The sequence below is a fragment of the Diabrotica virgifera genome, chromosome 6 (assembly GCF_917563875.1).
Source record: "Diabrotica virgifera virgifera chromosome 6, PGI_DIABVI_V3a".
NCBI lineage: Eukaryota > Metazoa > Arthropoda > Insecta > Coleoptera > Chrysomelidae > Diabrotica > Diabrotica virgifera.
Window position 1 is genome coordinate 181,992,032 of NC_065448.1, and position 12,413 is coordinate 182,004,444.

Here is a 12,413-nt window from a genome sequence, read left to right on the forward strand (position 1 = left end):
CCAGTTATTCCATGATTCCAGTTATAAATCCCCATTGGCTTACTGAGAAGGAACTCCAAGTATTCACTGATGCCGAATAAGGTTTATAACAAACAACTAGGTGTATTTAAAAAAAAACAAATCCGCTGTTTTTAAGTGTGTTTTCTTGTGGCGTATAAAGTACGCCACGCGTGTAGCTTGATGCGCGGGTAGTTAAAGGTTAATATAAGACAGTCGGTGGAACAATTCTTATAAAATTTTACCATTAGATCGCTTCTTGTCAATCTGTCAATTTTGTATTAGTAACTCGATTTTTATAAATCCATGTTTTATTATAGGAAATTATAATGACTTTCTTGTTTTATTAACTATTTGTCAATACAATTACTATTTTTACTCGTAGTCTAGGCGCCAAATAGAGGTCACCGTGTCCTTTTCAATTCTGATGGACAAACTCTACGGTTTCTTATGAATTTTTGACAGCTAAATACGAATTTCGAGGGTGGATTTCGATCCGAGTGGTCAAAAATTTGTTATAAACAATTTAATTGTTTATAAGGCTCTGTCTCATAAACTAAGAGAGATAAAACAATGGCAGAAATAAAATTTGTTCCTTAATAAAATACGAAGAAAAAACCGTTTACTACACTTAAATCCAAGAACTAGAACTCAAGATATTGTAAAATTAGTGCACAATGCAAATTGCAAATTGCAAAATAAGTATTTTTCTAAGCTTTATCGATCGTAACTTGGCTTTACTCAAGCAGATGAGCCTTAGAAGGTCTCATTTTAAAGTTTGATTAATAGGCTTCCAAAAGAAGTTTGCTAAATTATTTTTCTTCATTTGTTTTAAAGTTATACCCGTTTGAATTTATAATTTTCCTAAAAAAATTGTACATTAATTTGTTTATAAGGGATTTAAGCAAATTTGAGCTATAAACATTCATATTTTAATTAACAATAATGATAGAAGAACTTAAAAGGAACATTTTGAGCTTACGAAAATGTTTGTAAGTTTAGTTTTGGCCAATATATCGATATTTTAAAAGCGCGATATCAGGCGCAAGATCGGCTCTCTGTCAAGTATTTTTCGACGCTTTATCGATCGTAACTATGCAAATGAGCTTTTCAATGTCTCATACTTTATCTTTATTTGTTTTAAAGTTATACTCGTTTGAAGTAATAATTTTTTAAAAAAATTTGTACATTAATTTGTTTATAAGGGTTTTTAGTAAATTTCAACAATGAACATTTATACTTTAATTAACATTAATCATAGAAGAACTCAAAAGGAATATTTTGAGGTTCGGAAATTGTCTATTAATTAAGTGCTTAGTCTATCAATTAATGTTTAAAATAAGACATTGAAAAGCTCACTTGCATGCGTAGAAGCCGAGTTACGATCGATAAAGCGTCGAAAAATACTTGACAGTGAGCCGACCTTGCGCCTCATAGCGCGCTATTAAAATATCGATATCTTGGAAAAAATAAACTTACGAACAATTTCATAAGCACAAATTGTTCCTTTTGAATCCTTCTATCATTACTGTTAATTAAAGTATAAATGTTTATAGCTCAAATTTGCTTGTAACCCTTATAAACAAATTAATGTACAACTTTTTTAAGAAAATTATAAATTCAAAAGGGTATAACTTTAAAACAAGTGAATATAAAGTAATTTAGCAAATTGTTTTTGGAAGCCTATTAACCAAGCTTTAAAATGAGACATTCTAAGGCTCGTTTGCATGCGTAGAAGCCGAGTTACGATTGATAAAGCTTCGAAAAACACTTGCAAAAATTTGCATTTGCATTATGCACTAATTTTACGATCTCTTGGGTTTTAATTGTTTGACTTAAGTTTAGTAAACGTTTTTTCTTAGTTTTTCATTAAGGAACAAATTTTATTTAAAACAAATTTTTTATCTCTTTTAGTTTTTGAGCCAGAGCCTTATAAACAATTAAATTGTTTATAACAATTTTTTGACCTCTCTCTCCTGTCGTTTCCCCATTACTGAGGATCGTGATTTCTTCAAATATTCCTAACAATGTTTCTCCATTGGTCTCTATCTTCAGCTGCTCTAAGAGCTTCGCAGAATGAGTTTCCAGCTGAATGCTTTATTTGGTCAGACCATCTAGTTAGTGATCGTCCTCTTGATCTTCTCCCCGGAACGTTTCAAGAAACAATTAATCTCTCCAAACTGTCGTCACCTCTGCGAACCACGTGACCAAAGAATTGCAGAATTCGTTGCAGACATATTGTGGACAGCCTTTTTTAATGTTAAGTTGATTTAGAATGGAAACATTTTTCCTATGAGCTGTCCAAGGTATGCGCAACATTCTTCTCCAGCACCACATCCCAAAACATCAATTTTTTGGCGCTCGCATGCGCGAAGAGTCCAAGTCTCTGCTCCGTATAGAAATATTGAGAATACAAGGGCATTCACCACTTGATCACTCAGATCGAAATCCACCCTCGAAATTCGTAAAAAGCAGCCAAAAATCTATAAGAAATCGTTAAGTTTGTCCATCAGAATTAAAAAGGACACGGTGACCCCTCTGGCGCCTAGACTATCTCATTTATCTCAATATCTGTCCTACTAGGTATGTTTTGTGAATAGTTCTTTGTAGCTGATTTATATATACGAACCCTAATACCTATATTATACTTGGACAAAACTAAACTAAACATGCATAAGAAAGATAATAGGTTTGTTCTAGCATCAGTTTCAAACGGTTTGAAACCATCAGCGAATAGCTGACCAGCGCGAGTAGATGGGATAGCACTGGTGACTTTATTATATTCTCTCACTGACCAACTGTTTGCTAACGGTTTCTGACTAGTTTGACTGTTTGCGAGAACAAACCTATTATCTTTCACGAAGGTTCAGCATTTAAGATTTTTTTCTACGTCCCATGCTTCTTCGTCCAAATATTATTTGAACCTTCGTGAATGATTCGGAAAGACATTGGTCGAATTATTACGTTCTTATTTTTTCTTCGTCTTTCCCAGCTTTTCTTGCATCCCAGCATCGTGTCTTCTTCTCCTAAACCTTTTCTCTTGTGCCACACAGTACTTCCATCTTCTCCTCGGTATTTCTCGACCTTTCCTTCATAGTTTTTATTTCTATGTCTAACGTGACAAATCCATTGAAGTGTTTGTTCTTAAATGGAATAAAATAGTTAGGTGCAGCAGTTTAAAAAGTGCAAATAGCCATGTTGATTAGCAATCTCTATAAATGAAGACAATGAGAACAGGAAAAATAATTTTCTATTTTTAATAATTGAAGTTCTAGCTCTAGCATATTTTACGGCTTTCCGAGAGATGTATTCGCATAATCTACAGTCGGAAAAATGAAAGAATACCCATGAACGAACATATAAAACACGCTGTATTTTCCTGTCACCGTGTCATAAAGAAAATCGTCCAGTGGAAATACATGTAACAATAATTGTTACATGTACTTGCGCTGGCCAATTTTTTGTGTGACACGGTGACAGGAAAATACAGCGTGTTTTATATGTTCGTTCATGGGTATTCTTTCATTTTTCCTACTGTATCTGATATAAAGTAGATGAAAGAATATAACCTTATTTTACGTAAACGCATCCAAAAAAATAATAGCTTATCCAATGGTAATCAACCTTCATTATATTTGCAAAGCGGAAAAGACAGTCAAATTATAATAAAAATAAATGCTAATAGCAAACGTTACAGTCTGATTCCAATACTTTTTCAAATGTTTACAAATCTAACGAACTTAAATCTCTATCTTTTTTTGAGATAATTTATATTTAAAAGTGGTAACGCAGTGTCGCGTATCTGAGCAGCCGCGATGCTCCTGAAAATCAATAAATCTATTATCAAACTTTACACTAAGTAAATGATCCAAGAGGATATGCGGCTTCAGATATTTACACTGTTAAAAGCTCTGTTTATTTTTAGTTGAAAAGTAGTAAGATCTCTTTGTGTCGATATAGATATTTGTTGGTTGACGGCGAACTACTTCTATACTGAAATCACAATGAAGATGCAGTAGAAATAAACAAACCAAGACACGTTTAATATTACGATGAACACTACCAAATCATAATTTACAATGTATTATTGTGTATCAATTTGGCAATCAAAGATAGAATAAAAATTTTAATTTTTTTAATAACGCGGGCACATAAATTTGATACACCCTATATATTGTTTTGTAAATATTTATTAGAAGTTAGCTTTCACGTAGTAGGTTTCTCCTTAATGAGTTTTTCCATGAAGAATTAAAGACATTTGTAAATAAGTAAAGTGAAAGGAACATTTATTTAGGATTATAATTTAAAAATATTGTTTTGTTATTACGGGAAAGGTAAAACCACAGGCAACTATAATTATTCGTTTTTAGAAAATTAAAGGTAGAGAGATTTGGAATTTTAATTTTAAGGATTGTTTGAAAGAATGGCTGGGTTTTTTCGAATGGAAAAGAGAAATGTTTCTGATTGGCTCGGAAATTTGGAAGGGGAAAAGAGAGGTTAGAATGTTGAGATAGTTTGGAAAAGAAAGAGGATTGTGTTACCGGCATCCGAGAAGAGCAGTCAAAAGTTTTCGTGAGTAGTTCAGAAGCAAGTACTAGTGGTTGTTTTGATAGTGAGAGTAGCTGAAAAGTTGAACGAGAGACAAATCAAATCGAGAAGAAATACCTCTTTGATTCTGTAAGAGAGAGTAAGATACAAGAATTATCGGTATTACAATTATTTGTGACACCAAGTAAAAAAGATACTTGGGTCTCAGGTGATTATTGTTGAGAGAAAGAGAGGAGAGAGTTTTGGAGTTTATTGAATGAGTACTGGCAAAAAGAGGCTTGGCTTGTGTTTTGGAGAAATAGTTTCTGGTATCCTGCTGGATTGTTTGCTGAGAACGGAGAGGGCTTTGATTGGTAGCCTAACATAATCAACAAGGAGGAGCTGTTTGGGTCAAGAGGAGACATCATTGTGTGTGAATCAAAAAGGTCAGTCAATAATTATGTGATAGATTTTCTTTATAATCAGAAGTTAATTTTCTTAACGTAAAAGTATATGAATTAAAGATTCCAACATTTCAAAAACTTAATAGGAAGTATAAGTAATTTCGCGAATACCAAATTTGTTTGTTTAGCTTTTTTATATGAATGGTATCAAGAACAAAGCGATAAATATTTGTTTGAATTAGTTTAATTTATATGGTAAAAGTTTCTTTTGGACAGTTATGTCCACAGGATTTAATTGATAAATTTACAGAGCATTGTTTTTTGCAGGTATTTGTATGTGTTTATTTATGGTATTTCTATTTATTTCCTTTTTCCATTTTATCCCGATAAGGATCAACTAAGAGATACTGAAGCCACGAGAGAGGATAAGTATAACCTAAGAGAATTTAATTAAATTTTTTACGACAAAATTATTAAATAGAAGAATTTCTTAATTAATAACTAAGAACAATGGGTTCCATAAGCAGTAGCATAAACTTGTCAGTTCCTTATGTTGTACCTATTTTATTTTATTTGTTGTATGTTCAATTTGCAATTTATATATATTTTGCAAAAAATTGTTTTTGTCTTGGCTTTTATATCTTATACTGTACATTATTGACGATTTATCTAATTTATTTGTTATTTGTTATTTATATTATATTTTTCTTTTGACTGTATGTAAGCTTTGTCCATAAAATTGTAAAAATTTTCAGTAACAATAAAGCATATTTCTATTCTATTCTATTCTAAAAGGCACCCTGATATTTTTTCTTATAATTTTTTATGTATGATTTGCGACAAATAAATAATTAATCAAATAAATACTAATTAATATAAAAGTAATAGAAAGCAGATCATAACAGTATATAGATTTTAAATCCCAAATCATGATATAAAAAATTCATACCTGTAAATCATGATTCGTGAGTGCTTCTCGTACCTAGTGTTGCCCAAATGCAAGACCAAGACGAGACTTAGACAGTCTTGGTCTTGGTCTTGCGCCAATACACCTGGTCTTGGTCTTGGTCTTGGTCTTGGTATTGCGCTCCAGGTCTTGGTCTTGGTCTTGGTCTTGCAAATCTCGCAGTTACACATTAGCCTATTGCTATTCTTTAAGCGTTACTTTAGATCTTAGAACAACGTAGGTACAGTGCACAGGATATAAAGGTGCCGGGGGGGACGCCGTCTATTCGAAGTATTATAGTCGGTCTATGAGAGAGAAAGTATTCAAAATCATGAAATAACAAATTTTACACTATTTGTTATTTCATTATTTCGAATACGTTCTCTCTTTACACCGGCGCCTTTAGAATATGTAAATTGTAACAGAGTAGGTACATTTTAATCTTGAATTATCATAGCCATGGTAATGACCAACTAAATTAATAAATGTCTAAACTGACATTGAGTAAGTAATGAACTGACGATCTAAGCGATCCGTGCCTATACTCTAACTAACAACTATATACCATGGCCCACGGGAGACAGTCTGTTTCTTAATAAACGTTTGCATTTATTAAGCTTACATGTGCTAAAACATGGGTAAAACACAAAAAACCAAATTAATGACAATGACATAAAGTTGACTGTATTTCAAAGAACATTATCTGTCTAGAAAAGGATTGATCGACCCTCACCTTATATGAAATGGAATAAAAGAGTTGTACAATTTGCCATTTATTTAAATAAAAAGTAAAATACAGTCGAACCCGCTTATTAGAATACCTCTTATAAGAATATCCCGCTTTAAGGAATATAAATTTGAGGCTCCGAAACGGTTCTACTGGCCACAAATGATCGGTTATTAGAATATCCCGGTTATAGGAATAGTTTTGCTTAGCACAAAGGTTATTCCAATAAGCGGGTTCGACGTACAATACAAATTAAATTACAGAACAGTACGCAATTTATTTGACTTTACTTTATCTTTATATTAATTTTTTTGACCAAGAATCAATACAAAGATCCTTTTATAATCGTTACTATCCAATACCCTAAGTAGGATATTGTTGTGTGTGTCGAATGATGAGTTTAAATTTCTTTATGAAAGATATACATACATATCGAAAAGGTAACATAATCTGTTTCGTGATTAACAACGCGACATATTATGTGTTGGTGTCATAAACAATGTCAAAGAAACTTATTGTTCATTATGTTCAATACAGTGCGTCCATAAAGTAACGCATAAATTCATTATTTCGCAAACCGGCAACTTTGAAGAAAAATCCCAAAACAGGTCGATTGTTATTTTTAATTTCTCATTTTTTGGCATATATATCATAGTAGTGACGTCATCCATCTGGGCGTGATGACGTAATCGATGATTTTTTAAATGAGAATAGGGGTCATATGATAGCTCATTTGAAAGGGTATTAAATTCTCTATTCATTATTGTAAACATTAACATAATTATTTATACAGGGTGTTCAAAAAAATATTTTTTAAATTAAAATAATCGAGACAAAAAGAAGAATGTATGTAATTTATTTAATTCAAAATGCGTTTTCCTACTGTCAGTAAATAGAAAAAAAATTATTTGACAAATAATCATTGATTTTCGCTTGAACAAAATGTTCAAACTGGCAAGAGGCAGGTGGGTGGCAGCTTTAACATTGAATTTAAATAAAAACAATATTTATTTGTCAAATAAATTTTTTTCCTGTTTTCTGACAACATTAAAACGTATTTTGAATTAGATAAATTACATAAACTCTTCTTTTTGTTTCAATTATTTTAATTAAAAAAATGTTTTTTTGAACACTTTGTATAAATAATTATGTTAATGTGTATATTAGGGAATAGAGAACTGAATACCCTTTTAAATGAGCTATCACATGACCCCTATTCTCATTTAAAAAAAATCAACTATTACGTCATCACGCCCAGATGGATGACGTCACTAGTATGATGTATATGTCAAAAAATCGGAAATTAAAAATAAAAATCGACCTGTTTCGGGATTTTTCTTTTAAGTCGCCGGTTTACGAAATAATGAATTTATGCGTTACTTTATGGACGCACTTTATAATAGAAATAGACTGTTATTTGATAGTTAGCCGCACTTTTTCAGCAAATTTTGGTTTGTTTAATAGGTCTGGATCCCGCGTATGAAAAAAAAGTTGATTAATAGCAAGCTGAAAATTTGTTAATAGCTTAAGGGTGTCTAGTCGGACAAACTTTGATATATAGGAACGCTGGAATAGCGGAAGTTTTTATTTTTAATTGTGGAAGAGGTTAAAGATTTGGAACGGTCAGACCATGAAAACGTCACATGTATTTTGTCCGACAGAACTTCCAATTGATTTGTTACCCTTTCATTAAACTCTCATGCAAAAATCAGGCTGCTATCTATTAACAAATGGGAATTATAATGAGCGGAATACGTAGAATATGTTAAATGACAGGAATTATGACAGGTGATAAATAGCAGTCTGATTTTTGCATGAGAGTTTATTGAAAGGGCAACAAATCAATTGGAAGTTGTGTCGGACAAAATACATGTTGACGTTTTCGTGGTCTGACCATTCCAAATTTTTAACCTGTTCCACAATTAAAACTTCCCCTGTACCAGTGTACCCATATATCAAAGTGTGTCCGACTAGACACCCTTAAGCTATTAACAAATTTTCAGCTTGCTATTAATCAACTTTTTTTTCATACGCGGGATCCAGACCTATAACCGATATCGCACACTCAGCACAAACGATGTTTAGTCAGTCTTAATAATTTGGGCCAACAAGGTTTATTATATTATTCTATTTTTTATCAGCTAATCTAACATGACATATTTCTAAACGATTAGACGGCGGCTATTGTGGCGCCTATTATCAAAATCTGGACAATTAATTTCAGAGCGAAAAAATCGTCTCATGGGAAAGCATGTTTAAAATGTTTTATTTTTACATTGTAGTTTTATGACCTCTGAGTACGTATCAAATGCGCCAAGTTTTCTTTAATGGATATTTTGATTGGTTATGTATGCTTATGGTATTGTTAGTAATGCGCGTCCAATTTTCCAAATTTTTGTTACATATTTTTTGCGTCTCATAGAGCCTCTATGCATCTAAGCATATACCCGAACTACTATACTCCCTAAAACGACATTCGATCCTAACTGACAGACGGAAGAGTCTCGCAGGGTCAGTCTTGTTCTTGCTCAAATCTTGCACGGTCAGTCTTGGTCTTGGTTTTGGTCTTGCGAAAATGCAAGAACAAGACCAAGACTGCAAGACCAAGACCGATTTTGGGCAACACTACTCGTACCATTCAACGTTTCTTGGTTTGTGTATTTCTGGTGAATCTTTATTGTGATTTTAGTATAGACGAGGCAGCGCTGCATTAGATGAATCGTGATGCAACTTTTTGCATTCGATTTGGGAGAGTGTCGCTGAGGACGAATTTCATGACGGCGATGGTCTCCAAGGTACCTGGTGCCCAGAGTGGAACTGCTCGTCAGGAGTTTTAGGCTATAATCATTTAAAATCAGTCAATAACCATTACTTATGGGTTTTAGGAGACGCTGAGCACGAATTTCATATCGGCGATGGTCTCCAAGGTGCCTGTTTGCCTGGTTCAGTTTTATTCTTTTTTTTTGAAAATATAACTGATTCAATAAAAGAGAATGAAATATCTCTCAGACAAGCTAAGCGCAAAATAGCATTTTAGTTAGTCAAGGTTACAAGCGTTACCAATGCAAAGGTAGTTGTAAAAATAATAAATGTGCATATACTTCCTATGCCTATTGCCATTGTCACTCGATTACTCTTGGAAACTGTACTTCCCTGATAGGTTGGAATTTCTGTTCTCTTCCAACTTTTGCGTTTAGGTCTTCTCATATCACTTTTTATCATTTTTTGGGTATATATCGACAAGTTCAAAATTATTGAATAAAGCAATGTTTTCGAGAATAGACCATTTTGAAATAAAAATTCTATTTTTATCGGATTTCGGACCGAAAGAAATCGATGTTAATTTTTAAATAAAGATTTTTTGACATATTATATGACATAATAGTGACGTCATCTGTTTAGGAGTGATGACGTAATCGATGATTTTTTAAAATGGCAATAGGGATCTTGTCGTAGCTGATTTGAAAGATTATTCGATTCTCTATTCAGTAATATACACATTAACATCATTATTTATGCAGGGTGGCCAAAATTCTTTTGTAATTAAATTAATTGACACAAACAGAAGAATGTATGTCATTTAATTTGAATTCAAATACATTTTACTGCTGTCAGAAAATACAAAAAACAACTTATAAATAAGCAATGCTTTTCCCTTAAATTAAAAGTCAAACAGCCACCTACCTGCCTCTTGGCAGTTTAAACATTTAATATAAGCAAAAATCAATGTGTATTTGTCAAATAAACATTATTTTCATTATTTTCTATTTTTTTGGCAGCAGTAAAATGTATTTTGAGTTAAATAAATGACATAAATTCAACTTTTGCGGCAATTGCTTTGTTTCAAAGATTAGTGTTTTGTGCCACCCTATATAAATATTGATGTTATTATTTATATTACTAAATAGAAAATTGAATGAGTTTTCAAATGTGCTACCACACGACCCCTATCCCTATTTAAAAAAATCATCTATTACGTCATCGTGCCCAGACGGATGACGTCACTATTATAGCAGCTATGTCAGGAAATCATAATTTAAAAATAAAAACCGACCTCTCAGGATTTTTCTCCAAAGTAGCATATTCTTGAAAAAACGATTTTCTTCCATAATTTTGAACCTCTCTGTATACAGGGTGAGGCAGATAACTGGCCTATTAGAAATATCTCGAGAACTAAAGGCAACAGAATCGTGAAAATTGGAATAAAGGGGTTTTGAAGGATGATCTATTAAATGAAACTATTTTCATCTCTTTGCAACTTCCGGTTAAACCGGAAGTTACTTGTAACTTCGTTTTTTTAAATGGGACACCCTGTATATTTTTACATTTTTGGATTCTCCTCAATATCTTCTTTCTTAAAATATGGGTTTTGTAATATTATACAGGGTATTTTAAGAGATATTTACGTTTTTTTTATTAATTTCGTAGCAATATTCACACACTGTAGAATTGTAATAGTTTGACATAAAAAACTCTGCTTACGTTCAAGTGATTTTTAATATAGTATACTATTGTTAAGAATCATTAGTATAGCTAATTTTGAAATTTTAGTATACAGGGTTGGTCGAAACCCGGAATGAATATTTTCTGAGTTTTCTTAAATGGAACACCCTGTATTTTAGTATTGTAATGAAATGATATTTTGTGGTACTTTTTTATTTCTTAAGCATTCCCTACACCTAACTGCTTTAATTTGTGCTTAATTGTTAATCGCACCAACAATCTTAACTACGTAGGTATTTTGATAGCTAAACCATTATTGGTAATTTTAAAGATTAGTCTGGATTAATATGTATTTATTTCTGAAAAATTATTTTTGACTGAATATTTTCACGGCCAACCTAATAAAATTTTACGTATTTTTTGTTGCAATTAATGTTTAGCTTGAATCACCAATAACTCACAAATTAAAGCAGTTAGGTATAGGGAATACTTATAAAATAAAAAAGTACCATGAAATATCATTTCATTACAATACTAAAATACAGGGTGTTCCATTTAAGAAAACTCAGAAAATATTCATTCCGAGTTTCGACCAACCCTGTATACTAAAATTTCAAAATTAGCTATACTAATGATTCTTAACAATAGTAGACTATATTAAAAATCACTTGAACGTAAGCAGAGCTTTTAATGTCAAACTGTTACAATTCTACAGGGTGTGAATCTTGCTACGAAATTAATAAAAAAACGTAAATATCTCTTAAAATACCCTGTATAATATTGCAAAACCTCATATTTTAAGAAAGAAAATATTGAGGAGAATCCAAAAATGTAAAAATATACAGGGTGTCCCATTTAAAAAAACGAACTTATAAGCAACTTCGGAAGTTGCACAGAGATGAAAATATTTTCATTAAATAGTTCATACCTTAAAACCCCTGTATTCCAATTTTCATGATTCTCTTACCATTAGTTCTCGAGATATTTCTAATAGGCCAATTATCTGCCTCACCCTATACAGGGTGTTTCATTAATAATTGTCCATATAGTAACTGGAGAAACTTTAGCACAAAATACGAGGATTTAACCTAAAACACTTAAAAAACACTTAAATAAAATGTGGTTCCTTACTGAGTTACAGGGTGTTTTATCTAAAATATTAAAAATTATTTTTGCTCAGCATTTTAAAACTATTCGAGGTGTCCATTTCATACTTGGCAGAAAGTGCGAATACTAGACACCCTACTAAACTATGATAAACAAACGTTTCTAGCTACTACCAGAGGCGTACGACAGGGGATGGTGAATGGTTGACCCTTCTCAAATTCTACGCCACTGGAGGAATTACTATTTTAGTGCCATTTTTAGA